This window comes from Amia ocellicauda, unplaced genomic scaffold, assembly GCF_036373705.1.
Source record: "Amia ocellicauda isolate fAmiCal2 unplaced genomic scaffold, fAmiCal2.hap1 HAP1_SCAFFOLD_75, whole genome shotgun sequence".
NCBI classification, from domain to species: domain Eukaryota; kingdom Metazoa; phylum Chordata; class Actinopteri; order Amiiformes; family Amiidae; genus Amia; species Amia ocellicauda.
The window spans coordinates 237,258-263,140 of record NW_027103002.1 but is presented as its reverse complement, the minus strand read 5'-3'; the positions used below and the strand labels follow the sequence as shown (position 1 = coordinate 263,140).

General features: G+C 45.5%; 18 non-coding genes and 43 pseudogenes across 18 annotated transcripts; all 61 read right to left on the bottom strand.

The window, feature by feature from the left end:
- Window positions 1-4,342: 4,342 nt before the first annotated feature.
- Window positions 4,343-4,461, bottom strand: LOC136742884 (uncharacterized; annotated as a pseudogene).
- A 221-nt stretch (window positions 4,462-4,682) lies between these two features.
- Window positions 4,683-4,801, bottom strand: LOC136742861 (uncharacterized; annotated as a pseudogene).
- A 209-nt stretch (window positions 4,802-5,010) lies between these two features.
- LOC136742652 (5S ribosomal RNA) lies at window positions 5,011-5,129 on the bottom strand. Its single transcript, XR_010815023.1, has one exon. It is a non-coding gene; the product is annotated as a 5S ribosomal RNA (ribosomal RNA).
- A 217-nt stretch (window positions 5,130-5,346) lies between these two features.
- On the bottom strand, window positions 5,347-5,465 carry LOC136742937 (uncharacterized; annotated as a pseudogene).
- Window positions 5,466-5,670: 205 nt separating this feature from the next.
- On the bottom strand, window positions 5,671-5,789 carry LOC136742663 (5S ribosomal RNA). Its single transcript, XR_010815033.1, has one exon. It is a non-coding gene; the product is annotated as a 5S ribosomal RNA (ribosomal RNA).
- Window positions 5,790-6,009: 220 nt separating this feature from the next.
- Window positions 6,010-6,128, bottom strand: LOC136742829 (5S ribosomal RNA). The gene has a single exon (XR_010815052.1). It is a non-coding gene; the product is annotated as a 5S ribosomal RNA (ribosomal RNA).
- Window positions 6,129-6,338: 210 nt separating this feature from the next.
- LOC136742742 (uncharacterized) lies at window positions 6,339-6,457 on the bottom strand (annotated as a pseudogene).
- A 209-nt stretch (window positions 6,458-6,666) lies between these two features.
- Window positions 6,667-6,785, bottom strand: LOC136742733 (uncharacterized; annotated as a pseudogene).
- A 220-nt stretch (window positions 6,786-7,005) lies between these two features.
- LOC136742719 (uncharacterized) lies at window positions 7,006-7,124 on the bottom strand (annotated as a pseudogene).
- Window positions 7,125-7,333: 209 nt separating this feature from the next.
- Window positions 7,334-7,452, bottom strand: LOC136742653 (5S ribosomal RNA). The gene has a single exon (XR_010815024.1). It is a non-coding gene; the product is annotated as a 5S ribosomal RNA (ribosomal RNA).
- Window positions 7,453-7,679: 227 nt separating this feature from the next.
- Window positions 7,680-7,798, bottom strand: LOC136742626 (5S ribosomal RNA). Its single transcript, XR_010814997.1, has one exon. It is a non-coding gene; the product is annotated as a 5S ribosomal RNA (ribosomal RNA).
- A 208-nt stretch (window positions 7,799-8,006) lies between these two features.
- Window positions 8,007-8,125, bottom strand: LOC136742855 (uncharacterized; annotated as a pseudogene).
- Window positions 8,126-8,351: 226 nt separating this feature from the next.
- Window positions 8,352-8,470, bottom strand: LOC136742722 (uncharacterized; annotated as a pseudogene).
- A 211-nt stretch (window positions 8,471-8,681) lies between these two features.
- On the bottom strand, window positions 8,682-8,800 carry LOC136742792 (uncharacterized; annotated as a pseudogene).
- A 208-nt stretch (window positions 8,801-9,008) lies between these two features.
- Window positions 9,009-9,127, bottom strand: LOC136742680 (uncharacterized; annotated as a pseudogene).
- A 210-nt stretch (window positions 9,128-9,337) lies between these two features.
- LOC136742710 (uncharacterized) lies at window positions 9,338-9,456 on the bottom strand (annotated as a pseudogene).
- A 218-nt stretch (window positions 9,457-9,674) lies between these two features.
- LOC136742927 (uncharacterized) lies at window positions 9,675-9,793 on the bottom strand (annotated as a pseudogene).
- A 215-nt stretch (window positions 9,794-10,008) lies between these two features.
- Window positions 10,009-10,127, bottom strand: LOC136742842 (uncharacterized; annotated as a pseudogene).
- A 210-nt stretch (window positions 10,128-10,337) lies between these two features.
- On the bottom strand, window positions 10,338-10,456 carry LOC136742738 (5S ribosomal RNA). The gene has a single exon (XR_010815043.1). It is a non-coding gene; the product is annotated as a 5S ribosomal RNA (ribosomal RNA).
- A 216-nt stretch (window positions 10,457-10,672) lies between these two features.
- LOC136742969 (5S ribosomal RNA) lies at window positions 10,673-10,791 on the bottom strand. Its single transcript, XR_010815090.1, has one exon. It is a non-coding gene; the product is annotated as a 5S ribosomal RNA (ribosomal RNA).
- A 209-nt stretch (window positions 10,792-11,000) lies between these two features.
- On the bottom strand, window positions 11,001-11,119 carry LOC136742726 (5S ribosomal RNA). The gene has a single exon (XR_010815041.1). It is a non-coding gene; the product is annotated as a 5S ribosomal RNA (ribosomal RNA).
- A 225-nt stretch (window positions 11,120-11,344) lies between these two features.
- Window positions 11,345-11,463, bottom strand: LOC136742750 (uncharacterized; annotated as a pseudogene).
- A 210-nt stretch (window positions 11,464-11,673) lies between these two features.
- LOC136742772 (uncharacterized) lies at window positions 11,674-11,792 on the bottom strand (annotated as a pseudogene).
- Window positions 11,793-12,008: 216 nt separating this feature from the next.
- Window positions 12,009-12,127, bottom strand: LOC136742659 (5S ribosomal RNA). Its single transcript, XR_010815029.1, has one exon. It is a non-coding gene; the product is annotated as a 5S ribosomal RNA (ribosomal RNA).
- A 215-nt stretch (window positions 12,128-12,342) lies between these two features.
- Window positions 12,343-12,461, bottom strand: LOC136742879 (uncharacterized; annotated as a pseudogene).
- Window positions 12,462-12,670: 209 nt separating this feature from the next.
- Window positions 12,671-12,789, bottom strand: LOC136742784 (uncharacterized; annotated as a pseudogene).
- Window positions 12,790-13,005: 216 nt separating this feature from the next.
- LOC136742968 (5S ribosomal RNA) lies at window positions 13,006-13,124 on the bottom strand. Its single transcript, XR_010815089.1, has one exon. It is a non-coding gene; the product is annotated as a 5S ribosomal RNA (ribosomal RNA).
- Window positions 13,125-13,334: 210 nt separating this feature from the next.
- Window positions 13,335-13,453, bottom strand: LOC136742715 (5S ribosomal RNA). The gene has a single exon (XR_010815040.1). It is a non-coding gene; the product is annotated as a 5S ribosomal RNA (ribosomal RNA).
- Window positions 13,454-13,661: 208 nt separating this feature from the next.
- LOC136742830 (uncharacterized) lies at window positions 13,662-13,780 on the bottom strand (annotated as a pseudogene).
- A 211-nt stretch (window positions 13,781-13,991) lies between these two features.
- Window positions 13,992-14,110, bottom strand: LOC136742844 (uncharacterized; annotated as a pseudogene).
- A 217-nt stretch (window positions 14,111-14,327) lies between these two features.
- LOC136742667 (uncharacterized) lies at window positions 14,328-14,446 on the bottom strand (annotated as a pseudogene).
- A 216-nt stretch (window positions 14,447-14,662) lies between these two features.
- On the bottom strand, window positions 14,663-14,781 carry LOC136742898 (uncharacterized; annotated as a pseudogene).
- A 216-nt stretch (window positions 14,782-14,997) lies between these two features.
- LOC136742718 (uncharacterized) lies at window positions 14,998-15,116 on the bottom strand (annotated as a pseudogene).
- Window positions 15,117-15,337: 221 nt separating this feature from the next.
- Window positions 15,338-15,456, bottom strand: LOC136742935 (uncharacterized; annotated as a pseudogene).
- A 216-nt stretch (window positions 15,457-15,672) lies between these two features.
- On the bottom strand, window positions 15,673-15,791 carry LOC136742647 (5S ribosomal RNA). Its single transcript, XR_010815018.1, has one exon. It is a non-coding gene; the product is annotated as a 5S ribosomal RNA (ribosomal RNA).
- Window positions 15,792-16,005: 214 nt separating this feature from the next.
- Window positions 16,006-16,124, bottom strand: LOC136742901 (uncharacterized; annotated as a pseudogene).
- Window positions 16,125-16,333: 209 nt separating this feature from the next.
- LOC136742783 (uncharacterized) lies at window positions 16,334-16,452 on the bottom strand (annotated as a pseudogene).
- Window positions 16,453-16,668: 216 nt separating this feature from the next.
- LOC136742967 (5S ribosomal RNA) lies at window positions 16,669-16,787 on the bottom strand. Its single transcript, XR_010815088.1, has one exon. It is a non-coding gene; the product is annotated as a 5S ribosomal RNA (ribosomal RNA).
- A 210-nt stretch (window positions 16,788-16,997) lies between these two features.
- LOC136742704 (5S ribosomal RNA) lies at window positions 16,998-17,116 on the bottom strand. The gene has a single exon (XR_010815039.1). It is a non-coding gene; the product is annotated as a 5S ribosomal RNA (ribosomal RNA).
- Window positions 17,117-17,324: 208 nt separating this feature from the next.
- On the bottom strand, window positions 17,325-17,443 carry LOC136742828 (uncharacterized; annotated as a pseudogene).
- Window positions 17,444-17,653: 210 nt separating this feature from the next.
- Window positions 17,654-17,772, bottom strand: LOC136742876 (uncharacterized; annotated as a pseudogene).
- A 215-nt stretch (window positions 17,773-17,987) lies between these two features.
- LOC136742875 (uncharacterized) lies at window positions 17,988-18,106 on the bottom strand (annotated as a pseudogene).
- A 216-nt stretch (window positions 18,107-18,322) lies between these two features.
- Window positions 18,323-18,441, bottom strand: LOC136742686 (uncharacterized; annotated as a pseudogene).
- A 555-nt stretch (window positions 18,442-18,996) lies between these two features.
- LOC136742740 (uncharacterized) lies at window positions 18,997-19,115 on the bottom strand (annotated as a pseudogene).
- Window positions 19,116-19,329: 214 nt separating this feature from the next.
- Window positions 19,330-19,448, bottom strand: LOC136742839 (uncharacterized; annotated as a pseudogene).
- A 209-nt stretch (window positions 19,449-19,657) lies between these two features.
- Window positions 19,658-19,776, bottom strand: LOC136742827 (uncharacterized; annotated as a pseudogene).
- A 557-nt stretch (window positions 19,777-20,333) lies between these two features.
- LOC136742782 (5S ribosomal RNA) lies at window positions 20,334-20,452 on the bottom strand. Its single transcript, XR_010815047.1, has one exon. It is a non-coding gene; the product is annotated as a 5S ribosomal RNA (ribosomal RNA).
- Window positions 20,453-20,662: 210 nt separating this feature from the next.
- LOC136742692 (5S ribosomal RNA) lies at window positions 20,663-20,781 on the bottom strand. The gene has a single exon (XR_010815038.1). It is a non-coding gene; the product is annotated as a 5S ribosomal RNA (ribosomal RNA).
- Window positions 20,782-20,989: 208 nt separating this feature from the next.
- Window positions 20,990-21,108, bottom strand: LOC136742826 (uncharacterized; annotated as a pseudogene).
- Window positions 21,109-21,318: 210 nt separating this feature from the next.
- LOC136742843 (uncharacterized) lies at window positions 21,319-21,437 on the bottom strand (annotated as a pseudogene).
- Window positions 21,438-21,652: 215 nt separating this feature from the next.
- LOC136742873 (uncharacterized) lies at window positions 21,653-21,771 on the bottom strand (annotated as a pseudogene).
- Window positions 21,772-21,987: 216 nt separating this feature from the next.
- LOC136742685 (uncharacterized) lies at window positions 21,988-22,106 on the bottom strand (annotated as a pseudogene).
- Window positions 22,107-22,661: 555 nt separating this feature from the next.
- On the bottom strand, window positions 22,662-22,780 carry LOC136742739 (uncharacterized; annotated as a pseudogene).
- Window positions 22,781-22,994: 214 nt separating this feature from the next.
- LOC136742838 (uncharacterized) lies at window positions 22,995-23,113 on the bottom strand (annotated as a pseudogene).
- A 209-nt stretch (window positions 23,114-23,322) lies between these two features.
- LOC136742825 (uncharacterized) lies at window positions 23,323-23,441 on the bottom strand (annotated as a pseudogene).
- A 556-nt stretch (window positions 23,442-23,997) lies between these two features.
- Window positions 23,998-24,116, bottom strand: LOC136742794 (5S ribosomal RNA). The gene has a single exon (XR_010815048.1). It is a non-coding gene; the product is annotated as a 5S ribosomal RNA (ribosomal RNA).
- Window positions 24,117-24,326: 210 nt separating this feature from the next.
- Window positions 24,327-24,445, bottom strand: LOC136742759 (uncharacterized; annotated as a pseudogene).
- Window positions 24,446-24,658: 213 nt separating this feature from the next.
- LOC136742636 (5S ribosomal RNA) lies at window positions 24,659-24,777 on the bottom strand. The gene has a single exon (XR_010815007.1). It is a non-coding gene; the product is annotated as a 5S ribosomal RNA (ribosomal RNA).
- A 215-nt stretch (window positions 24,778-24,992) lies between these two features.
- On the bottom strand, window positions 24,993-25,111 carry LOC136742775 (uncharacterized; annotated as a pseudogene).
- A 210-nt stretch (window positions 25,112-25,321) lies between these two features.
- On the bottom strand, window positions 25,322-25,440 carry LOC136742814 (uncharacterized; annotated as a pseudogene).
- Window positions 25,441-25,650: 210 nt separating this feature from the next.
- Window positions 25,651-25,769, bottom strand: LOC136742728 (uncharacterized; annotated as a pseudogene).
- Between the last annotated feature and the right edge of the window lie 114 nt (window positions 25,770-25,883).

Below are 25,883 nucleotides of genomic sequence, written 5' to 3'. Positions count from 1 at the left end.
TATTGTGACCTGGATGACTTGCCGGCTCCATGTTATCACTGTGTTGCTGGGGTGGATAGCACTCAATTCACTCGATACTCGTACCACAATGTGAAATCAATCATCAATAACCAGTTGGCAGTATTGGAAAAGCAATTACAAGGGCCTGCATACATACAGTAATGTCAAATCTGATGTGGAAGAACAATCATCTTCAACCAGGTTGGAGCGTTAGTTGCAATGCCTTTAATACACGCAGCGTGGAGAGGAACAGTGACTCAAGTAGATCCCAAAGTCGCTCTGCCTTCATTTTAACAGTCAGAGCTTTTATACACAAAAATCAAAGAGCTGGTTATAATCAGAAAGTCATTACTATGTTATCTTAAAAGTTAGCTAAGCAGAATTTATATCATTATAGGACAGAGTTCATAGATCAACACATGGATTAGGGAGCAGGCACTTCAATCATACTGTTTGACATTGTCTCCAAGATTCTCATCGTAAATAACAAACAGAAATCAAACTACCTTCTGGCCTGACCTTCTAGCTTGACCTTATCTTTCTTAAGTATACAAGAGAGAAAAACAGGTATTAGAGAAAGAATTTCTAACTTTCCTTCCACACTGCAAACATGGTGTGGAAAAGTGCTACATGATGATGAATGATGATGAAATATTACATCCATAGATAATGTAGTCCAACTGGTTCATGCTCCTCGTTTATTGATGTCAATGGATCTCATTATCCTGAAACTTTCATGATCGAAACATGGAATATTGTTTGTCAGTTTCCATAAAATTATGCATTAAGAGTAATGCAACAGTCACTTATCATTTTGAGCAGCTGTATCAATTGATAGTTAGATCTTTGTAATGAAATGAATAGACAGTGATCTCAGATGTAATGTGTGAATTGCATTTTGAAATGGTAATACTTTGATGTTAAGTTGTGTCATTTTAGTTCAATGAACAAATGATCTGAGGTTGATGTGTATTGTATCCAAGCAATTGTAAAAAAGTGTTAGAGTTTTGAAAAATGTGCATTTTGATCATCGGGTGTGAGTTTAGTGTCTAGAGTTTTGAAAAATGACATCAAGGTTCTGAAATGAGTGCCAAAGTGATTGTAAAAAAGTGTAATATCAGGGGACAGTGGCTATTAGTGATCTGGCCTTCCGTGGCCTCTGTATTAATGTAACAGGTCACATTGTATGTGTACACTGATACTTGATAGTATAATATAGTACAAGTAAAAAACATACATAGGTATCATAGAAGTATTTTGCAGAAATGATTATGGATAGTTATCAAAATGGAGAGGAAATGCTAAATCCAGTCTCCCCAGGCTGAGCTTCTATTGCTGCACCTGCTGGCCCCACTATATGGATAGAGCCACACCAAGTACAAGAGTCTCCCCATTGCTATTTATATCTCCCTATCCAGTCTTATATACGTGTCAGGGTGGGGTGCCTATTCCCCTGCATGCTTTGAAACCTATAGCACCTGGGACGCACACTTGGGATCCGGTTCCTCTGCCCCTCACATACACATGAGGAATCCCAGGTGCTCAATACGTCATACTGTCTCTTTCATCTCATGTGTAAACTATGGACAAATACATGACTAAACGTGTTTAGTTGCTTTTCCCAGAATGCTTTGCGCCACGATATGCAAATAACGGGGACTATGATTGGCTCCCTGACATTACCCACACTGCGACTGATGCTACCCATTTCACTACCCAACAAAGACCCATAATATGCGTGTGTCTGTCTGTCTGTCTGTCAAAGTATGTGTGTGTGTTTCTGTGTGTGTCTGTGTCTGTCTGTCTGTGTGTGAAAGTGTGTGTGTGTCTGTCTGTCTGTCTGTCATGTAACTTGCACATCTGTGAGGGCACCACTAATGCAGAAAGAGATGTACACATATTGTTTATTTTCCATATATATGTATGTATGTATGTATGCATGTCCAATTGCTTTGACAATACAAATGAATTGAATTGAGAGGGAGAGAGAGAGTAAGAGAGAGAGAGAGAGACATACAGACAGACAGACAGAGAGACACACACACACACACACACACACACACACAGAGAGCCAGCCAGCCAGCTCAGCGATGACATGACGAGCCTCTCTCAGCTTACTGCTATGACATCACAGAGCACGTACATTCCGTTTAACAAATCGTTAAACAAAAAAGGTTATAAACACATTGACTACAATACCGGTTAGTAAGACGAAGGTGAGTCTCTCGTTAGTATTATTAGTCAGACATTAAATAACTACGCAGGTTAGTATTTATGTCAGGTAACTTCTCGTTATATATATATCAGTCTCATTTACGTTTAGGTGCCGAGAAAGATCCTATTTGTTACCACAATTTCCCTTAACTGATTATTATTCAATGATTAAGGATAGGCAGGGCCACCAATAATCTAATGTCTATTAACTTGTGTCAATTTCAGACTAAACAGTTAAACAGGAATGAGAAGATATTTCTCGGCGTTGACAGATTTTATTTCTAAAATTATCAACAAAACAGTTTAATGCAACTCACATTTATATTTAAGAAAACTAAATGATATTACACATTCTAGAGTTATGAATCACAGATTAACATTTCTAATTGATTTCTCAAATGTCATGAATCACAAACTCCAAACTGTTAAACTTATGTGAACTTCGTCGCAGAGAGGCCTCTCTGGCTTCGGGCTCAGATAACAGCACACGGCACGAGGTCCGTGTGGTTTGGAACAAAGGCAGTCCGGTTCGGCTTTGTCCAAGAACTTCCACTCAGTCGATGCACCTGGAAGTTGGGGTTTCGGGAATGTAGAGTCGTTTCCAAACAGATTTTCCATTGGTTTGAAGGCTCCAAGGTTGTGCACAAAATCTTCTTTGTAAGCATGGTTCCACCGTAGTTACTTGAAGACGAAGTCTTTGAGGAAAGCAGGGCCCTGTTTGTTCCAAGGGTCAAGTTTCTTAAGACTCAAATAGCTATTTAAGTGACTGACACTTTCGTATTCAGTCGACTTAGTCAATTGTCCAGCTGTAAAACTCCACTGATCAGGTGGGTCTGTGAAGTTATTTATTTAATAAAGTCCTTTAAAATAATTCTTCGCTCAATCTCCTTCTCATAGTTTAACTCTTCTGTTGCCGGCAAAGACTTGGTTGGTTTCTGATTCCGGTTCTGGCAACAGAGCTACAGGTTGAGCTGTGGCAGCGAGTTTCTGGTTCAGGTGAGAGAGAGAGAGAGAGAAAGACTGTCCGCTGTTCCTTATAGTCTGTCAGATCAGTAGGTGATTGGTCCCTGAGTTCTTGAGATTGGATTTCGGTTTCAGCCCCCAGTGTCCTATTGGAGGGAGGCTTTATTTATGACTGATGTCAATCCATGCCATCTTTTGGAAATGCCGGTTGGCCTGGGTTCGTAGCTCTATGTCGGGATTTCGGCTCTCATCCACTTCAAAGAGTTTTTATCACCTACAGGCCCCTTTCTCCAGACATCTCATAGCAGAATTCCAAACTATTTGGCCTCTTCTCGGTGCCATCCTCCCCAAAACTGTCACTTTGATGCAAACCAGTTCCAAGCTGATGAGCTAAGGAAATCTGATAACTTTGGGGGGGGGAGAGGTCTTCTTTAGATCAGTGCTTCAGCTCAGAGCCCAAATGCTCTTATCCAAATACACCCAACATAACGCTACATATGTATGTATGTATGTATATATGTGTAGAAGGAAAATTAGAAATTATTTTCTTACACCTGTTTTTCTCTCTTGTATACTTAAGAAAGATACGGTCAAGCTAGAAGGTCAGCCCAGAAGATAGTTTGATTTCTGTTTGTTATTTACGATGAGAACCTTGGAGACATTGTCAAACGGTATGACCTACGTGCCTGTTCCCTAAAACCATGTGTTGACCTATGAACTCTGTTCTATAATGATATATGTTCTGCTTAGTTAGCCTTTAAGATAACATAGTAATGACTTTCTAGCATGTATGGATGTATGTATGTATGTATATATATATATATATATATATATATATATATCTATATATGTATGTATGTCCAATTGCTTTGACAATACAAATGAATTGAATTGAGAGGAAGAGAGAGAGAGAGAGAGAGAGAGAAAGAGAGAGAGAGAGACAGACAGACAGACAGACAGCTCAGCGATGACATCACGAGCCTCTCTCAGCTGACTGCTATGACATCACAGAGCACGTACATTCCGTTGCTTGTCGTCTGTCAACCACTCAGTCACTGCTAGCCAGACTGTCCCTAAGACAAAGTGTACAATACTTCAATTATATCTCCTCCAGACAGATAAAGAGTATTAAGAGCTACGATGAAGATACCCAGGAGACGTAAAAAGCTTGCATCACCTGGTATTTCCTGGAGGTCACCCATCCAAGTACAAACAAGGCCCTGGCCCGTTTAGTTTCCAAGGTCTGACGAGACCGGGCACGTTCAGGACGGTGTGGCCGCAAGCCGAAATGCCTGGCTGCATGATGTCTCTTAAAGGCTGACGGGTGTTGACGGAATTTCCAGCAAAAAATAAAAAATAAAAAAATAAAAAAATGGAGGGAAAAATAACAGTGCAGGAAAGGGTGTTGAAAGTAGCCGGGAACGTGTACAATTCTTCAATTATATCTCCTCCAGACAGAAAGAGAGTATTAAGAGCTACGATGAAGTTACCCAGGAGACGTAAAAAGCTTGCAGCACCTGGTATTTCTAGGAGATCTCCCATCCAAGTACTGACCAGGCCATGCCCCGTTTAGCTTCCGAGATCTGACGAGACGGGGTGCGTCCAGGACGGTGTAGCCGCAAGCCGAGAGGCCTGGCTGCATGATGTCTCTTAAAGGCTGACGGGTGTTGACGGAACTTCCAGCAAATAAAAAAAGAAAAATGGAGGGAAAAATATCAGTTCAGCAAAGGGTGTTGAAAGTAGCCGGGTACGTGTACATTTCTTCAATTATATCTCCTCCAGACAGAAAGAGAGTATTAAGATCTACGATGATGTTACCCAGGAGACGTATAAAGCTTGCAGCACCTGGTATTTCCAGGAGGTCACCCATCCAAGTACTGACCAGGCCCTGCCCTGTATAGCTTCCGAGATCTGATGAGATCGGTCGCGTTCAAGACGGCATGGCCGCAAGCCGAGACGCCTGGCAGCATGATGTCTCTTAAAGGCGGGCGGGTTTTGACGGACCTTCCAGCAAAAAAAAAAAAGAAAAAAGAAAAATGGAGGGAAAAATATCAGTGCAGCAAAGGGTGTTGAAAGTTGCCGGGTACGTGTACATTTCTTCAATTGTATCTTCTCCTGACAGAAAGAGAGTATTAAGAGCTACGATGAAGTTACCCAGGAGACGTAAAAAGTTTGCAGTACCTAGTTTTTCCAGGAGGTCACCAATCCAAATACTGACCAGGTCCTGCCACGTTTTGCTTCCTAGATCTGACAAGATCGGGCGCGTTCAGGACGGTGTGGCCGCAAGCCAAAAAGCCTGGCTGCATGATGTCTCTTAAAGGCTGGCGGGTATTGACGGAACTTCCAGCAAAAAAAAGAAAAATGGAGGGAAAAATACCAGTGCAGCAAATGGTGTTGAAAGTAGCCGGGTACGTGTACAAATCCTCAATTATAACACCTCCAGACTGAAAGAGAGTATTAAGAGCTACAATGAAGTTACTCAGGAGACTAAAAAGCTTGCAGCACCAGGTATTTCCAGAAGGTCTCCCATCCAAGTACTGACCAGGTCTTGCCCCGTTTAGCTTCCGAGATCTGATGAGATCGGGCGCGTTCAGGACGGTGTGGCCGCAAACCTAGAGGCCTGGCTGCATGATGTCTCTAAAAGGCTGGCGGGTATTGACGGAACATCCAAGAAATTTTTTTTTTTTAAAAATAGAAAAATGGAGGGAAAAATATCAGTGCAGGAAAGGGTGTTGAATGTAGCCGGGTACGTGTACAATACTTCAATTATATCTCCTCCAGACAGAAAGAGAGTATTAAGAGCTACGATGAAGTTACCCAAGTGACGAAAAAAGCTTGCAGCACCTGGTATTTCCAGGAGGTCACCCATCCAAATACTAACCAGGCCCTGCCCCGTTTAAATTCCAAGATCTGATGAGATCGGGGGCGTTCAGGACGGTGTGGCTGCAAGCCAAGAGGCCGGGCTGCATGATGTCTCTTAATGGTTGGCGGGTTTTGACGGAACATCCAGCAAAAAAAAAAAAGAGAAATGGAGGGAGAAATACCAGTGCAGCAAAGGGTGTTGAAAGTAGCCGGGTACGTGTACAATTCTTCAATTATATCTCCTGCAGACAGAAAGAGAGTATTAAGAGCTACGATGAAGTTACCCAGGAGACGTAAAAAGCTTGCAGCACCTGGTATTTCTAGGAGGTCAGCCATCCAAGTACTGACCAGGCCCTGCCCCTTTTAGCTTCCGAGATCTTACGAGATCGGGCGCATTCAGGACGGTGTGGCCACAAGCCGAGAGGCCTGGCTGCATGACGTCTCTTAAAGGTTGGCGGATATTGACGAACTGCCAGCAAAAAAAAAAAAGAAAAATGGAGGGAAAAATATCAGTGCAGCAAAGGCTGTTGAAAGTAGCCGGGTACGTGTACAATTCTTCAATAATATCTCCTCCAGACTGAAAGAGAGTATTAAGAGCTACGATGAAGTTACCCAGGAGACGTAAAAAGCTTGCAGCACCTGGTATTTCCAGGAGGTCACCCAACCAAGTACTGACCAGACCCTGCCCCGTTTAGCTTCCGAGATATGATGAGATCAGGCGCGTTCAGGACGGTGTGGCCGCAAGCCGAGAGGCCTGGCTGCATGATGTCTCTTAAAGGCAGGCAAGTATTGACGGAACTTCCAGCAAAAAAAAAAAAAAAAAAAAATAGAAAAAGGGAGGGAAAAATATCAGTGCAGCAAAGGGTGTTGAAAGTAGCCGGGTACGTGTACAATTCTTCAATTATATCTCCTCCAGACAGAAAGAGAGAATTAAGAGCTACGATAAAGTTACCCAGGAGACGTAAAAGCTTGCAGCACCAGGTATTTCCAGGAGGTCTCCCATCCAAGTACTGACCAGGCCCTGCCCCATTCAGTTTCCGAGATCTGACGAGATCGGGCGCGTTCAGGATGGTGTGGCCGCAAGCCGAGATCCTGGCTGCATGATGTCTCTTAAAGGCTGGCGGGTATTGACGGAACTGCCAGCAAAAAAAAAAAAGAGAAATGGAGGGAGAAATACCAGTGCAGCAAAGGGTGTTGAAAGTAGCTGGGTACGTGTACAATACTTCAATTATATCTCTTCCAGACAGATAGAGAGTATTAAGAGCTACGATGAAGTTACCCAGGAGACGTTAAAAGCTTGCAGCACCAGGTATTTCCTGGAGGTCTCCCATCCAAGTACTGATCAGGCCCTGCCCCGTTTAGCTTCCGAGATCTGACGAGATCGGGCGCTTTCAGGACAATGTGGCCGCAAGCCAAGAGGCCTGGCTGCATGATGTCTCTTAAAGGCTGGCGGGTATTGACGGAACTTCCAGCAAAAAAAAAAAAAAAAAAAAAAAGAAAAAGAAAAATGGAGGGAAAAATATCAGTGCAGTAATGGGTTTTGAAAGTAGCCGGGTACGTGTACAATTCTTCAATTATATCTCCTCCAGATTGAAAGAGAGTATTAAGAGCTACGATGAAGTTACACAGGAGACGTAAAAAGCTTGCAGCACCTGGTATTTCCAGGAGGAAACCCATCCAAGTACTGACCAGGCCCTGCCCCGTTTGGCTTCCGAGATCTGACGAGATCGGGCGCGTTCAGGACGGTGTGGCCGCAAGCCAAGATGCCTGGCGGCATGATGTCTCTTAAAGGCTGGCGGGTATTGACGGAACAGCCAGCAAAAAAAAAAGAGAAATGGAGGGAAAAATATCAGTGCAGCTAAGGCTGTTGAAAGTAGCCGGGTACGTGTACAACTCTTCAATTATATCTCCTCCAGACAGAAAGAGAGAATTAAGAGCTACGATGAAGTTACCCAGGAGACGTAAAAAGTTTGCAGCACCTCGTATTTCCAGAAGGTCACCCATAAAAGTACTGACCAGGCCCTGCCCCGTTTAAATTCTGAGATCTGACGAGATCGGGCGCGTTCAGGACGGTGTGGCCGCAAGCCGAGAGGCCTGGCTGCATGATGTCTCTTAATGGCTGGCGGGTATTGACAGAACTTCCAGCAAAAAAAAAAAAAAAAAAAAAAGAAAAAGAAAAATGGAGGGAAAAATATCAGTGCAGTAATGGGTTTTGAAAGTAGCCGGGTACGTGTACAATTCTTCAATTATATCTCCTCCGGACAGAAAGAGAGTATTAAGAGCTACGATGAAGTTACCCAGGAGACGTATAAAGCTTGCAGCACCTGGCATTTCTAGGAGGTCACCCATCCAAGTACTGACCAGGCCCTGACCCGTTTAAATTCCAAGATCTGATGAGATCGGGGGCGTTCAGGACGGTGTGGCTGCAAGCCAAGAGGCCTGGCTGCATGATGTCTCTTAATGGTTGGCGGGTTTTGACGGAACATCCAGCAAATAAAAAAAAAGAGAAATGGTGGTAAAAATATCAGTGCAGCAAAGGGTGTTGAAAGTAGCCAGGTACGTGTACAATTCTTCAATTATATCTCCTCCAGACTGAAAGAGAGTATTAAGAGCTACGATGAAGTTACCCAGGAGACGTAAAAAGCTTGCAGCACCTGGTATTTCCAGGAGGACACCCATCCAAGTACTGACCAGGCCCTGCCCCACTCAGTTTCCGAGATCTTACGAGATCGGACGCGTTCAGGACGGTGTGGCCGCAAGCCGAGATGCCTGGCTGCATGATGTCTCTTAAAGGCTGGCGGGTATTGACGGAACTGCCAGCAATAAAAAAAAGAGAAATGGAGGGAGAAATACCAGTGCAGCAAAGGGTGTTGAAAGTAGCCGGGTACGTGTACAATACTTGAATTATATCTCCTCCAGACAGAAAGAGAGTATTAAGAGCTACGATGAAGTTACCCAGGAGACGTAAAAGCTTGCAGCACCAGGTATTTCCAGGAGGTCTCACATTCAAGTACTGACCAGGTCCTGCCCCGTTTAGCTTCCGAGATCTGACGAGATCGGGCGCGTTCAGGATGGTGTGGCCGCAAGCCGAGACGCCTTGCTGCATGATGTCTCTTAAAGGCTGGCGGGTATTGACGGAACTGCCAGCAAAAAAAAAAAAGAAAAATAGAGGGAAAAATACCAGTGCAGCAAAGGCTGATGAAAGTAGCCGGGTACGTGTACAATTCCTCAATTATAACACCTCCAGACAGATAGAGAGTATTAAGAGCTACGATTAAGTTTCCCAGGAGACGTAAGAAGCTTGCAGCACCAGGTATTTCCTGGAGGTCTCCCATCCAAGTACTGACCAGGCCCTGCCCCGTTTAGCTTCCGAGATCTAACGAGATCAGGCGCGTTCAGGACAATGTGGCCGCAAGCCAAGAGGCCTGGCTGCATGATGTCTCTTAAAGGCTGGTGGGTATTGACGGAACTTCCAGCAAAAAAAAAAAAAAAAAAAAGAAAAATAGAGGGAAAAATACCAGTGCAGCAAAGGGTGTTGAAAGTAGCCGGGTACGTGTACAATTCTTCAATTATATATTCTCCAGACAGAAAGAGAGTATTAAGAGCTACGATGAAGTTCCCCAGGAGACGTAAAAAGCTGGCAGCACCTGGTATTTCCAGACGATCTCCCATCCAAGTACTGACCAGGTCCTGTCCCGTTTAGTTTCCGAGATCTTCCGAGATCGGGCGCGTTCAGGACTGTGTGTCCGCAAGCCGAGAGGCCTGGTTGCATGATGTCTCTTAAAGGCTGGCGGATATTGACGGAACTTCCAGAAATAATAATAAAGAAAAAGAAAAATGGAGGGAAAAATATCAGTGCAGTAATGGGTTTTGAAAGTAGCCGGGTACGTGTACAATACTTCAATTATATCTCCTCCAGACTGATAGAGAGTATTAAGAGCTACGATAAAGTTACCCAGGAGACGTAAAAGCTTGCAGTACCAGGTATTTCCAGGAGGTCTCACATTCATGTACTGACCAGGTCCTGCCCCGTTTAGCTTCCGAGATCTGACGAGATCGGGCGCGTTTAGGATGGTGTGGCCGCAAGCCGAGATGCCTGGCTGCATGATGTCTCTTAAAGGCTGGCGGGTATTGACGGAACTGCCAGCAAAAAAAAAAAAGAAAAATAGAGGGAAATATACCAGTGCAGCAAAGGGTGTTGAAAGTAGCCAGGTACGTGTACAATTCTTCAATTATATCTCCTGGAGACAGAAAGAGAGTATTAAGAGCTACGATGAAGTTACCCAGGAGACGTAAAAAGCTTGCAGCACCTGGTATTTCTAGGAGGTCTCCCATCCAAGTACTGACCAGGCCCTGCCCCGTTTAGCTTCCGAGATCTGACGAGATCGGGCGCATTCAGGACGGTGTGGCCGCAAGCCGAGAGGCCTGGCTACATGATGTCTTTTAAAGGCTGGCGGATATTGACGGAACTTCCAGCAAAAAAATAAAATAAAAAGAAAAATGGAGGGAAAAATATCAGTGCAGCAAAGGGTGTTGAAAGTAGCCTAGTACGTGTACAATTCTTCAATTATATCTCCTCCAGACAGAAAGAGAGTATTAAGAGCTACGATGAAGTTACCCAGGAGACGTAAAAGGCTTGCAGCACCTGGTATTTCTCGGAGGTCTCCCATCCAAGTACTGACCAGGCCCTGCCCCGTTTAGCTTCCGAGATCTGACGAGATCGGGCGCGTTCAGGATGGTGTGGCCGCAAGCCGAGATGCCTGGCTGCATGATGTCTCTTAAAGGCTGGCGGGTATTGACGGAACTGCCAGCAAAAAAAAAAAGAAAAATAGAGGGAAATATACCAGTGCAGCAAAGGGTGTTGAAAGTAGCCGGGTACGTGTACAATTCTTCAATTATATCTCCTGGAGACAGAAAGAGAGTATTAAGAGCTACGATGAAGTTACCCAGGAGACGTAAAAAGCTTGCAGCACCTGGTATTTCTAGGAGGTCTCCCATCCAAGTACTGACCAGGCCCTGCCCCGTTTAGCTTCCGAGATCTGACGAGATCGGGCGCATTCAGGACGGTGTGGCCGCAAGCCGAGATGCCTGGCTACATGATGTCTTTTAAAGGCTGGCAGGTATTGACGGAACTTCCAGCAAAAAAAAAAAAAAAAAAAAAAGAAAAAGAAAAATGGAGGGAAAAATATCAGTGCAGTAATGGGTTTTGAAAGTAGCTGGGTACGTGTACAATACTTCAATTATATCTCCTCCAGACAGATAGAGAGTATTAAGAGCTACGATAAAGTTACCCAGGAGACGTAAAAGCTTGCAGCACCAGGTATTTCCAGGAGGTCTCACATTCATGTACTGACCAGGTCCTGCCCCGTTTAGCTTCCGAGATCTGACGAGATCGGGCGCGTTCAGGATGGTGTGGCCGCAAGCCAAGATGCCTGGCTGCATGATGTCTCTTAAAGGCTGGCAGGTATTGACGGAACTGCCAGCAAAAAAAAAAAAGAAAAATATAGGGAAATATACCAGTGCAGCACAGGGTGTTGAAAGTAGCCGGGTACGTGTACAATTCTTCAATTATATCTCCTGGAGAAAGAAAGAGAGTATTAAGAGCTACGATGAAGTTACCCAGGAGACGTAAAAAGCTTGCAGCACCTGGTATTTCCAGGAGGTCACACATCCAAGTACTGACCAGGCCCTGCCCCGTTTAGCTTCCGAAATCTGATATGATCGGGCGCGTTCAGGACGGTGTGACTACAAGCCAAGAGGCCTGGCTGCATGATGTCTCTTAAAGGCTGGCGGATATTGACGGAACTTCCAGCAAAAAAATAAAATATAAAGAAAAATGGAGGGAAAAATATCAGTGCAGCAAAGGGTGTTGAAAGTAGCCTAGTACGTGTACAATTCTTCAATTATATCTCCTGGAGACAGAAAGAGAGTATTAAGTGCTACGATGAAGTTACCCAGGAGACGTAAAAGGCTTGCAGCACCTGGTATTTCTAGGAGGTCTCCCATCCAAGTACTGACCAGGCCCTGCCCCGTTTAGCTTCCGAGATCTGACGAGATCGGGCGCATTCAGGACGGTGTGGCCGCAAGCTGAGAGGCCTGGCTGCATGATGTCTCTTAAAGGTTGGCGGGTATTGACGGAACTTCCAGCAAAAAAAAAAAAAAAAAAGAAAAATGGATGGAAAAATATCAGTGCAGCAAAGGGTGTTGACAGTAGCTGGGTACGTGTACAATACTTCAAATATATCTCCTCCAGACAGATAGAGAGTATTAAGAGCTACGATAAAGTTACCCAGGAGACGTAAAAGCTTGCAGCACCAGGTATTTCCAGGAGGTCTCACATTCATGTACCGACCAGGTCCTGCCCCGTTTAGCTTCCAAGATCTGACGAGATCGGGCGAGTTCAGGATGGTGTGGCCGCAAGCCGAGATGCCTGGCTGCATGATGTCTCTTAAAGGCTGGCGGGTATTGACGGAATTTCCAGCAAAAAAAAAAAAAAAAATGGATGGAAATATACCAGTGCAGCAAAGGGTGTTGACAGTAGCTGGGTACGTGTACAATTCTTCAATTATATCTCCTGGAGACAGAAAGAGAGAATTAAGAGCTACGATGAAGTTACCCAGGAGACGTAAAAAGCTTGCAGCACCTGGTATTTCCAGGAGGTCTCCCATCCAAGTACTGAGCAGGCCCTGCCCCGTTTAGCTTCCGAAATCTGATATGATCGGGCGCGTTCTGGACGGTGTGACTACAAGCCAAGAGGCCTGGCTGCATGATGTCTCTTAAAGGCTGGCGGATATTGACGGAACTTCCAGCAAAAAAATTAAATAAAAAGAAAAATGGAGGGAAAAATATCAGTGCAGCAAAGGGTGTTGAAAGTAGCCTAGTACGTGTACAATTCTTCAATTATATCTCCTCCAGACAGAAAGAGAGTATTAAGAGCTACGATGAAGTTACCCAGGAGACGTAAAAGGCTTGCAGCACCTGGTATTTCTCGGAGGTCTCCCATCCAAGTACTGACCAGGCCCTGCCCCGTTTAGCTTCCGAGATCTGACGAGATCGGGCGCGTTCAGGATGGTGTGGCCGCAAGCCGAGATGTCTGGCTGCATGATGTCTCTTAAAGGCTGGCGGGTATTGACGGAACTGCCAGCAAAAAAAAAAAAGAAAAATAGAGGGAAATATACCAGTGCAGCAAAGGGTGTTGAAAGTAGCCGGGTACGTGTACAATTCTTCAATTATATCTCCTGGAGACAGAAAGAGAGTATTAAGAGCTACGATGAAGTTACCCAGGAGACGTAAAAAGCTTGCAGCACCTGGTATTTCTAGGAGGTCTCCCATCCAAGTACTGACCAGGCCCTGCCCCGTTTAGCTTCCGAGATCTGACGAGATCGGGCGCATTCAGGACGGTGTGGCCGCAAGCCGAGAGGCCTGGCTACATGATGTCTCTTAATGGCTGGCGGATATTGACGGAATTTCCAGCAAAAAAAAAAAAAAAAATGGATGGAAAAATATCAGTGCAGCAAAGGGTGTTGACAGTAGCTGGGTACGTGTACAATACTTCAATTATAACTCCTCCAGAAAAATAGAGAGTATTAAGAGCTACGATAAAGTTACCCAGGAGACGTAAAAGCTTGCAGCACGAGGTATTTCCAGGAGGTCTCACATTCATGTACTGACCAGGTCCTGCCCCGTTTAGCTTCCGAGATCTGACGAGATCGGGCGCGTTCAGGATGGTGTGGCCGCAAGCCGAGATGCCTGGCTGCATGATGTCTCTTAAAGGCTGGCGGGTATTGACGGAACTGCCAGCAAAAAAAAAAAAAGAAAAATAGAGGGAAATATACCAGTGCAGCAAAGGGTGTTGAAAGTAGCCGGGTACGTGTACAATTCTTCAATTATATCTCCTGGAGACAGAAAGAGAGAATTAAGAGCTACGATGAAGTTACCCAGGAGACGTAAATAGCTTGCAGCACCTGGTATTTCCAGGAGGTCTCCCATCCAAGTACTAAGCAGGCCCTGCCCCGTTTAGCTTCCGAAATCTGATATGATCGGGCGCGTTCTGGACGGTGTGACTATAAGCCAAGAGGCCTGGCTGCATGATGTCTCTTAAAGGCTGGCGGATATTGACGGAACTTCCAGCAAAAAAATAAAATAAAAAGAAAAATGGAGGGAAAAATATCAGTGCAGCAAAGGGTGTTGAAAGTAGCCTAGTACGTGTACAATTCTTCAATTATATCTCCTCCAGACAGAAAGAGAGTATTAAGAGCTACGATGAAGTTACCCAGGAGACGTAAAAAGGCTTGCAGCACCTGGTATTTCTCGGAGGTCTCCCATCCAAGTACTGACCAGGCCCTGCCCCGTTTAGCTTCCGAGATCTGACGAGATCTGGCGCATTCAGGACGGTGTGGCCGCAAGCCGAGAGGCCTGGCTGCATGATGTCTCTTAAAGGTTGGCGGGTATTGACGGAACTTCCAGCAAAAAAAAAAAAAAAAAAAGAAAAATGGATATAAAAATATCAGTGCAGCAAAGGGTGTTGACAGTAGCTGGATACGTGTACAATACTTCAATTATATCTCCTCCAGACAGAGAGAGAGTATTAAGAGCTACGATAAAGTTACCCAGGAGACGTAAAAGCTTGCAGCACTAGGTATTTCCAGGAGGTCTCTCATTCATGTACTGACCAGGTCCTGCCCCGTTTAGCTTCCAAGATCTTACGAGATCGGGCGCGTTCAGGATGGTGTGGCCGCAAACCGAGATGCCTGGCTGCATGATGTCTCTTAAAGGCTGGCGGGTATTGACGGAACTGCCAGCAAAAAAAAAAAGAAAAAAGAAAAATGGAGGGAAAAATATCAGTGCAGCAATGGCTGTTGAAAGTAGCCGGGTACGTGTACAATACTTCAATTATATCTCCTCCAGACAGATAGAGAGTATTAAGAGCTACGATGAAGTTTCCCAGGAGACGTAAAAAACTTGCAGCACCAGGTATTTCCAGGAGGTCTCCCATCCAAGTACTGACGAGGCCCTGCCCCGTTTGGCTTCCGAGATCTGACGAGATCGGGCGTGTTCAGGACGGTGTGGCCGCAAGCCAAGAGGCCGGGCTGCATGATGTCTCTTAAAGGCTAGCGGGTATTGACGGAACTTCCAGCAAAAAATAAAAAATAAATAAATAGAAAAATGGAGGGAAAAATATCAGTGCAGGACAGGGTGTTGAAAGTAGCCGGGTACATGTACAATTCTTCAATTATATCTCCTCCAGACTGAATTAAAGTATTAAGAGCTACGCTGAAGTTACCCAGGAGATGTAAAAAGCTTTCAGCACCTGGTATTTCCAGGAGGTCACCCATCCAATTACTGACCAGGCCCTGCCTAGTTTCTCTTCCGAGATCTGACGAGATCTTGCGTCTTCAGGACGGTGTGGCCTCAAGCCAAGAGGCCTGGCTGCATGATGTCTCTTAAAGGCTGGCGGGTATTGATGGAACTTCCAGCAAAAAACAAAAGAAAAAAGAAAAATGGAGGGAAAAATATCAGTGCAGCAAATGGTGTTGACAGTAGCTGGGTACGTGTACAATTCTTCAATTATATCTCCTCCAGACAGATAGAGAGTATTAAGAGCTACGATAAAGTTACCCAGGAGACGTAAAAGGCTTGCAGCACCTGGTATTTCTAGGAGGTCTCCCATCCAAGTACTGACCAGGCCCTGCCCCGTTTAGCTTCCGAGATCTGACGAGATCGGGCGCATTCAGGACGGTGTGGCCGCAAGCTGAGAGGCCTGGCTGCATGATGTCTCTTAAAGGTTGGCGGGTATTGACGGAACTTCCAGCAAAAAAAAAAAAAAAAAGAAAAATGGATGGAAAAATATCAGTGCAGCAAAGGGTGTTGACAGTAGCTGGGTACGTGTACAATACTTCAAATATATCTCCTCCAGACAGATAGAGAGTATTAAGAGCTACGATAAAGTTACCCAGGAGACGTAAAAGCTTGCAGCACCAGGTATTTCCAGGAGGTCTCACATTCATGTACCGACCAAGTCCTGCCCCGTTTAGCTTCCAAGATCTGACGAGATCGGGCGAGTTCAGGATGGTGTGGCCGCAAGCCGAGATGCCTGGCTGCATGATGTCTCTTAAAGGCTGGCGGGTATTGACGGAATTTCCAGCAAAAAAAAAAAAAAAAATGGATGGAAATATACCAGTGCAGCAAAGGGTGTTGACAGTAGCTGGGTACGTGTACAATTCTTCAATTATATCTCCTGGAGACAGAAAGAGAGAATTAAGAGCTACGATGAAGTTACCCAGGAGACGTAAAAAGCTTGCAGCACCTGGTATTTCCAGGAGGTCTCCCATCCAAGTACTGAGCAGGCCCTGCCCCGTTTAGCTTCCGAAATCTGATATGATCGGGCGCGTTCTGGACGGTGTGACTACAAGCCAAGAGGCCTGGCTGCATGATGTCTCTTAAAGGCTGGCGGATATTGACGGAACTTCCAGCAAAAAAATTAAATAAAAAGAAAAATGGAGGGAAAAATATCAGTGCAGCAAAGGGTGTTGAAAGTAGCCTAGTACGTGTACAATTCTTCAATTATATCTCCTCCAGACAGAAAGAGAGTATTAAGAGCTACGATGAAGTTACCCAGGAGATGTAAAAGGCTTGCAGCACCTGGTATTTCTCGGAGGTCTCCCATCCAAGTACTGACCAGGCCCTGCCCCGTTTAGCTTCCGAGATCTGACGAGATCGGGCGCGTTCAGGATGGTGTGGCCGCAAGCCGAGATGTCTGGCTGCATGATGTCTCTTAAAGGCTGGCGGGTATTGACGGAACTGCCAGCAAAAAAAAAAAAGAAAAATAGAGGGAAATATACCAGTGCAGCAAAGGGTGTTGAAAGTAGCCGGGTACGTGTACAATTCTTCAATTATATCTCCTGGAGACAGAAAGAGAGTATTAAGAGCTACGATGAAGTTACCCAGGAGACGTAAAAAGCTTGCAGCACCTGGTATTTCTAGGAGGTCTCCCATCCAAGTACTGACCAGGCCCTGCCCCGTTTAGCTTCCGAGATCTGACGAGATCGGGCGCATTCAGGACGGTGTGGCCGCAAGCCGAGAGGCCTGGCTACATGATGTCTCTTAATGGCTGGCGGATATTGACGGAATTTCCAGCAAAAAAAAAAAAAAAAATGGATGGAAAAATATCAGTGCAGCAAAGGGTGTTGACAGTAGCTGGGTACGTGTACAATACTTCAATTATAACTCCTCCAGACAGATAGAGAGTATTAAGAGCTACGATAAAGTTACCCAGGAGACGTAAAAGCTTGCAGCACGAGGTATTTCCAGGAGGTCTCACATTCATGTACTGACCAGGTCCTGCCCCGTTTAGCTTCCGAGATCTGACGAGATCGGGCGCGTTCAGGATGGTGTGGCCGCAAGCCGAGATGCCTGGCTGCATGATGTCTCTTAAAGGCTGGCGGGTATTGACGGAACTGCCAGCAAAAAAAAAAAAGAAAAATAGAGGGAAATATACCAGTGCAGCAAAGGGTGTTGAAAGTAGCCGGGTACGTGTACAATTCTTCAATTATATCTCCTGGAGACAGAAAGAGAGAATTAAGAGCTACGATGAAGTTACCCAGGAGACGTAAATAGCTTGCAGCACCTGGTATTTCCAGGAGGTCTCCCATCCAAGTACTAAGCAGGCCCTGCCCCGTTTAGCTTCCGAAATCTGATATGATCGAGCGCGTTCTGGACGGTGTGACTATAAGCCAAGAGGCCTGGCTGCATGATGTCTCTTAAAGGCTGGCGGATATTGACGGAACTTCCAGCAAAAAAATAAAATAAAAAGAAAAATGGAGGGAAAAATATCAGTGCAGCAAAGGGTGTTGAAAGTAGCCTAGTACGTGTACAATTCTTCAATTATATCTCCTCCAGACAGAAAGAGAGTATTAAGAGCTACGATAAAGTTACCCAGGAGACGTAAAAGCTTGCAGCACTAGGTATTTCCAGGAGGTCTCTCATTCATGTACTGACCAGGTCCTGCCCCGTTTAGCTTCCAAGATCTGACGAGATCGGGCGCGTTCAGGATGGTGTGGCCGCAAACCGAGATGCCTGGCTGCATGATGTCTCTTAAAGGCTGGCGGGTATTGACGGAACTGCCAGCAAAAAAAAAAAGAAAAAAGAAAAATGGAGGGAAAAATATCAGTGCAGCAATGGCTGTTGAAAGTAGCCGGGTACGTGTACAATACTTCAATTATATCTCCTCCAGACAGATAGAGAGTATTAAGAGCTACGATGAAGTTTCCCAGGAGACGTAAAAAGCTTGCAGCACCAGGTATTTCCAGGAGGTCTCCCATCCAAGTACTGACGAGGCCCTGCCCCGTTTGGCTTCCGAGATCTGACGAGATCGGGCGTGTTCAGGACGGTGTGGCCGCAAGCCAAGAGGCCGGGCTGCATGATGTCTCTTAAAGGCTAGCGGGTATTGACGGAACTTCCAGCAAAAAATAAAAAATAAATAAATAGAAAAATGGAGGGAAAAATATCAGTGCAGGACAGGGTGTTGAAAGTAGCCGGGTACATGTACAATTCTTCAATTATATCTCCTCCAGACTGAATGAAAGTATTAAGAGCTACGCTGTAGTTACCCAGGAGATGTAAAAAGCTTTCAGCACCTGGTATTTCCAGGAGGTCACCCATCCAATTACTGACCAGGCCCTGCCTACTTTCTCTTCCGAGATCTGACGAGATCTTGCGTCTTCAGGACGGTGTGGCCTCAAGCCAAGAGGCCTGGCTGCATGATGTGTCTTAAAGGCTGGAGGGTATTGATGGAACTTCCAGCAAAAAACAAAAGAAAAAAGAAAAATGGAGGGAAAAATATCAGTGCAGCAAATGGTGTTGACAGTAGCTGGGTACGTGTACAATTCTTCAATTATATCTCCTCCAGACAGATAGAGAGTATTAAGAGCTACGATAAAGTTACCCAGGAGACGTAAAAGCTTGCAGCACCAGGTATTTCCAGGAGGTCTCACATTCAAGTACTGACCAGGTCCTGCCCCGTTTAGCTTCCGAGATCTGACGAAATCGGGCGCGTTCAGGACGGTGTGGCCGCAAGCCGAGATGTCTGGCTGCATGATGTCTCTTAAAGGCTGGCGGGTATTGACGGAACTTCCAGCAAAAAAAAAAAAAAAAAGAAAAATGGATGGAAAAATATCAGTGCAGCAAAGGGTGTTGACAGTAGCTGGGTACGTGTACAATACTTCAATTATATCTCCTCCAGACAGATAGAGAGTATTAAGAGCTACGATGAAGTTACCCAGGAGACGTGAAAGCTTGCAGCACCAGGTATTTCCAGGAGGTCTCACATTCATGTACTGACCAGGTCCTGCCCCGTTTAGCTTCCAAGATCTGACGAGATCGGGCGAGTTCAGGATGGTGTGGCCGCAAGCCGAAAGTCCTGGCTGCATGATGTCTCTTAAAGGTTGGCGGGTATTGACGGAACTTCCAGCAAAAAAAAAAAAAAAAAATGGATGGAAAAATATCAGTGCAGCAAAGGGTGTTGACAGTAGCTGGGTACGTGTACAATACTTCAATTAAATCTCCTCCAGACAGATAGAGAGTATTAAGAGCTACGATAAAGTTACCCAGGAGACGTAAAAGCTTGCAGCACGAGGTATTTCCAGGAGGTCTCACATTCATGTACTGACCAGGTCCTGCCCCGTTTAGCTTCCGAGATCTGACGAGATCGGGCGCGTTCAGGATGGTGTGGCCGCAAGCCGAGATGCCTGGCTGCATGATGTCTCTTAAAGGCTGGCGGGTATTGACGGAACTGCCAGCCAAAAAAAAAAAGAAAAATAGAGGGAAAAATACCAGTGCAGCAAAGGGTGTTGAAAGTAGCCGGGTACGTGTACAATTCTTCAATTATATATTCTCCAGACAGAAAGAGAGTATTAAGAGCTACGATGAAGTTCCCCAGGAGACGTAAAAAGCTGGCAGCACCTGGTATTTCCAGAAGATCTCCCATCCAAGTACTGACCAGGTCCTGCCCCATTTAGTTTCCGAGATCTTCCGAGATCGGGCGCGTTCAGGACTGTGTGTCCGCAAACCGAGAGGCCTGGTTGCATGATGTCTCTTAAAGGCTGGCGGGTATTGACGGAACGTCCAGCAAAAAAAAAAAAAAAAAAAAAAAAAAAAAAAAAAAATGGATGGAAAAATATCAGTGCAGCAAAGGGTGTTGACAGTAGCTGGGTACGTGTACAATACTTCAATTATATCTCCTCCGGACAGATAGAGAGTATTAAGAGCTATGATGAAGTTACCCAGGAGACGTAAAAAGCTTGCAGCACCTGGTATTTCTAGGAGGTCTCCCATCCAAGTACTGACCAGGCCCTGCCCCGTTTAGCTTCCGAGATCTGACGAGATCGGGCGCGTTCAGGATGGTGTGGCCGCAAGCCGAGATGTCTGGCTGCATGATGTCTCTTAAAGGCTGGCGGGTATTGACGGAACTGCCAGCAAAAAAAAAAAAGAAAAATAGAGGGAAATATACCAGTGCAGCAAAGGGTGTTGAAAGTAGCCGGGTACGTGTACAATTCTTCAATTATATCTCCTGGAGACAGAAAGAGAGTATTAAGAGCTACGATGAAGTTACCCAGGAGACGTAAAAAGCTTGCAGCACCTGGTATTTCTAGGAGGTCTCCCATCCAAGTACTGACCAGGCCCTGCCCCGTTTAGCTTCCGAGATCTGACGAGATCGGGCGCATTCAGGACGGTGTGGCCGCAAGCCGAGAGGCCTGGCTACATGATGTCTCTTAATGGCTGGCGGATATTGACGGAATTTCCAGCAAAAAAAAAAAAAAAAATGGATGGAAAAATATCAGTGCAGCAAAGGGTGTTGACAGTAGCTGGGTACGTGTACAATACTTCAATTATAACTCCTCCAGACAGATAGAGAGTATTAAGAGCTACGATAAAGTTACCCAGGAGACGTAAAAGCTTGCAGCACGAGGTATTTCCAGGAGGTCTCACATTCATGTACTGACCAGGTCCTGCCCCGTTTAGCTTCCGAGATCTGACGAGATCGGGCGCGTTCAGGATGGTGTGGCCGCAAGCCGAGATGCCTGGCTGCATGATGTCTCTTAAAGGCTGGCGGGTATTGACGGAACTGCCAGCAAAAAAAAAAAAGAAAAATAGAGGGAAATATACCAGTGCAGCAAAGGGTGTTGAAAGTAGCCGGGTACGTGTACAATTCTTCAATTATATCTCCTGGAGACAGAAAGAGAGAATTAAGAGCTACGATGAAGTTACCCAGGAGACGTAAATAGCTTGCAGCACCTGGTATTTCCAGGAGGTCTCCCATCCAAGTACTAAGCAGGCCCTGCCCCGTTTAGCTTCCGAAATCTGATATGATCGGGCGCGTTCTGGACGGTGTGACTATAAGCCAAGAGGCCTGGCTGCATGATGTCTCTTAAAGGCTGGCGGATATTGACGGAACTTCCAGCAAAAAAATAAAATAAAAAGAAAAATGGAGGGAAAAATATCAGTGCAGCAAAGGGTGTTGAAAGTAGCCTAGTACGTGTACAATTCTTCAATTATATCTCCTCCAGACAGAAAGAGAGTATTAAGAGCTACGATAAAGTTACCCAGGAGACGTAAAAGCTTGCAGCACTAGGTATTTCCAGGAGGTCTCTCATTCATGTACTGACCAGGTCCTGCCCCGTTTAGCTTCCAAGATCTGACGAGATCGGGCGCGTTCAGGATGGTGTGGCCGCAAACCGAGATGCCTGGCTGCATGATGTCTCTTAAAGGCTGGCGGGTATTGACGGAACTGCCAGCAAAAAAAAAAAGAAAAAAGAAAAATGGAGGGAAAAATATCAGTGCAGCAATGGCTGTTGAAAGTAGCCGGGTACGTGTACAATACTTCAATTATATCTCCTCCAGACAGATAGAGAGTATTAAGAGCTACGATGAAGTTTCCCAGGAGACGTAAAAAGCTTGCAGCACCAGGTATTTCCAGGAGGTCTCCCATCCAAGTACTGACGAGGCCCTGCCCCGTTTGGCTTCCGAGATCTGACGAGATCGGGCGTGTTCAGGACGGTGTGGCCGCAAGCCAAGAGGCCGGGCTGCATGATGTCTCTTAAAGGCTAGCGGGTATTGACGGAACTTCCAGCAAAAAATAAAAAATAAATAAATAGAAAAATGGAGGGAAAAATATCAGTGCAGGACAGGGTGTTGAAAGTAGCCGGGTACATGTACAATTCTTCAATTATATCTCCTCCAGACTGAATGAAAGTATTAAGAGCTACGCTGTAGTTACCCAGGAGATGTAAAAAGCTTTCAGCACCTGGTATTTCCAGGAGGTCACCCATCCAATTACTGACCAGGCCCTGCCTACTTTCTCTTCCGAGATCTGACGAGATCTTGCGTCTTCAGGACGGTGTGGCCTCAAGCCAATTGGCCTGGCTGCATGATGTGTCTTAAAGGCTGGAGGGTATTGATGGAACTTCCAGCAAAAAACAAAAGAAAAAAGAAAAATGGAGGGAAAAATATCAGTGCAGCAAATGGTGTTGACAGTAGCTGGGTACGTGTACAATTCTTCAATTATATCTCCTCCAGACAGATAGAGAGTATTAAGAGCTACGATAAAGTTACCCAGGAGACGTAAAAGCTTGCAGCACCAGGTATTTCCAGGAGGTCTCACATTCAAGTACTGACCAGGTCCTGCCCCGTTTAGCTTCCGAGATCTGACGAAATCGGGCGCGTTCAGGACGGTGTGGCCGCAAGCCGAGATGTCTGGCTGCATGATGTCTCTTAAAGGCTGGCGGGTATTGACGGAACTTCCAGCAAAAAAAAAAAAAAAAAGAAAAATGGATGGAAAAATATCAGTGCAGCAAAGGGTGTTGACAGTAGCTGGGTACGTGTACAATACTTCAATTATATCTCCTCCAGACAGATAGAGAGTATTAAGAGCTACGATAAAGTTACCCAGGAGACGTGAAAGCTTGCAGCACCAGGTATTTCCAGGAGGTCTCACATTCATGTACTGACCAGGTCCTGCCCCGTTTAGCTTCCAAGATCTGACGAGATCGGGCGAGTTCAGGATGGTGTGGCCGCAAGCCGAAAGTCCTGGCTGCATGATGTCTCTTAAAGGTTGGCGGGTATTGACGGAACTTCCAGCAAAAAAAAAAAAAAAAAATGGATGGAAAAATATCAGTGCAGCAAAGGGTGTTGACAGTAGCTGGGTACGTGTACAATACTTCAATTAAATCTCCTCCAGACAGATAGAGAGTATTAAGAGCTACGATAAAGTTACCCAGGAGACGTAAAAGCTTGCAGCACGAGGTATTTCCAGGAGGTCTCACATTCATGTACTGACCAGGTCCTGCCCCGTTTAGCTTCCGAGATCTGACGAGATCGGGCGCGTTCAGGATGGTGTGGCCGCAAGCCGAGATGCCTGGCTGCATGATGTCTCTTAAAGGCTGGCGGGTATTGACGGAACTGCCAGCCAAAAAAAAAAAGAAAAATAGAGGGAAAAATACCAGTGCAGCAAAGGGTGTTGAAAGTAGCCGGGTACGTGTACAATTCTTCAATTATATATTCTCCAGACAGAAAGAGAGTATTAAGAGCTACGATGAAGTTCCCCAGGAGACGTAAAAAGCTGGCAGCACCTGGTATTTCCAGAAGATCTCCCATCCAAGTACTGACCAGGTCCTGCCCCATTTAGTTTCCGAGATCTTCCGAGATCGGGCGCGTTCAGGACTGTGTGTCCGCAAACCGAGAGGCCTGGTTGCATGATGTCTCTTAAAGGCTGGCGGGTATTGACGGAACGTCCAGCAAAAAAAAAATAAAAAAAAAAAAAAAAAAAAAAAATGGATGGAAAAATATCAGTGCAGCAAAGGGTGTTGACAGTAGCTGGGTACGTGTACAATACTTCAATTATATCTCCTCCGGACAGATAGAGAGTATTAAGAGCTATGATGAAGTTACCCAGGAGACGTAAAAAGCTTGCAGCACCTGGTATTTCTAGGAGGTCTCCCATCCAAGTACTGACCAGGCCCTGCCCCGTTTAGCTTCCGAGATCTGACGAGATCGGGAGCGTTCAGGATGGTGTGGCCGCAAGCCAAGATGCCTGGCTGCATGATGTCTCTTAAAGGCTGGCGGGTATTGACGGAACTGCCAGCAAAAAAAAAAAAGAAAAATAGAGGGAAAAATACCAGTGCAGCAAAGGGTGTTGAAAGTAGCCGGGTACGTGTACAATTCTTCAATTATATCTTCTCCAGACAGAAAGAGAGTATTAAGAGCTACGATGAAGTTCCCCAGGAGACGTAAAAAGCTGGCAGCACCTGGTATTTCCAGGAGGTCTCACATTTAAGTACTGACCAGGTCCTGCCCCGTTTAGCTTCCGAGATCTGACGAGATCGGGCGCGTTCAGGACGGTGTGGCCGCAAGCCGAGATGTCTGGCTGCATGATGTCTCTTAAAGGCTGGCGGGTATTGACGGAACTGCCAGCAAAAAAAAAAAAAAGGAAAAATAGAGGGAAATATACCAGTGCAGCAAAGGGTGTTGAAAGTAGCCGGGTACGTGTACAATTCTTCAATTATATCTCCTGGAGACAGAAAGAGAGTATTAAGAGCTACGATGAAGTTACCCAGGAGACGTAAAAGGCTTGCAGCACCTGGTATTTCTAGGAGGTCTCCCATCCAAGTACTGACCAGGCCCTGCCCCGTTTAGCTTCCGAGATCTGACGAGATCGGGCGCATTCAGGACGGTGTGGCCGCAAGCCGAGAGGCCTGGCTGCATTATGTCTCTTAAAGATTGGCGGGTATTGACGGAACTTCCAGCAGAAAAAAAAAAAAAAAAGAAAAATGGATGGAAAAATATCAGTGCAGCAAAGGATGTTGACAGTAGCTGGGTACGTGTACAATACTTCAATTATATCTCCTCCAGACAGATAGAGAGTATTAAGAGCTACGATAAAGTTACCCAGGAGACGTAAAAGCTTGCAGCACCAGGTATTTCCAGGAGGTCTCACATTCATGTACTGACCAGGTCCTGCCCCGTTTAGCTTCCGAGATCTGACGAGATCGGGCACGTTCAGGATGGTGTGGCCGCAAGCCGAGATGCCTGGCTGCATGATGTCTCTTAAAGGTTGGCGGGTATTGACAGAACTTCAAGCAAAAAAAAAAAAGAAAAATAGAGGGAAAAATACCAGTGCAGCAAAGGGTGTTGAAAGTAGCCGGGTACGTGTACAATTCTTCAATTATATCTTCTCCAGACAGAAAGAGAGTATTAAGAGCTACGATGAAGTTCCCCAGGAGACGTAAAAAGCTGGCAGCACCTGGTATTTCCAGGAGGTCTCACATTTAAGTACTGACCAGGTCCTGCCCCGTTTAGCTTCCGAGATCTGACAAGATCGGGCGCGTTCAGGACGGTGTGGCCGCAAGCCGAGATGTCTGGCTGCATGATGTCTCTTAAAGGCTGGCGGGTATTGACGGAACTGCCAGCAAAAAAAAAAAAGAAAAATAGAGGGAAATATACCAGTGCAGCAAAGGGTGTTGAAAGTAGCCGGGTACGTGTACAATTCTTCAATTATATCTCCTGGAGACAGAAAGAGAGTATTAAGAGCTACGATGAAGTTACCCAGGAGACGTAAAAAGCTTGCAGCACCTGGTATTTCTAGGAGGTCTCCCATCCAAGTACTGACCAGGCCCTGCACCGTTTAGCTTCCGAGATCTGACGAGATCGGGCGCATTCAGGACGGTGTGTCCACAAGCCGAAAGCCCTGGCTGCATGATGTCTCTTAAAGGTTGGCGGGTATTGACGGAACTTCCAGCAAAAAAATAAAAGAAAAAAAGAAAAAAGAAAAATGGATGGAAAAATATCAGTGC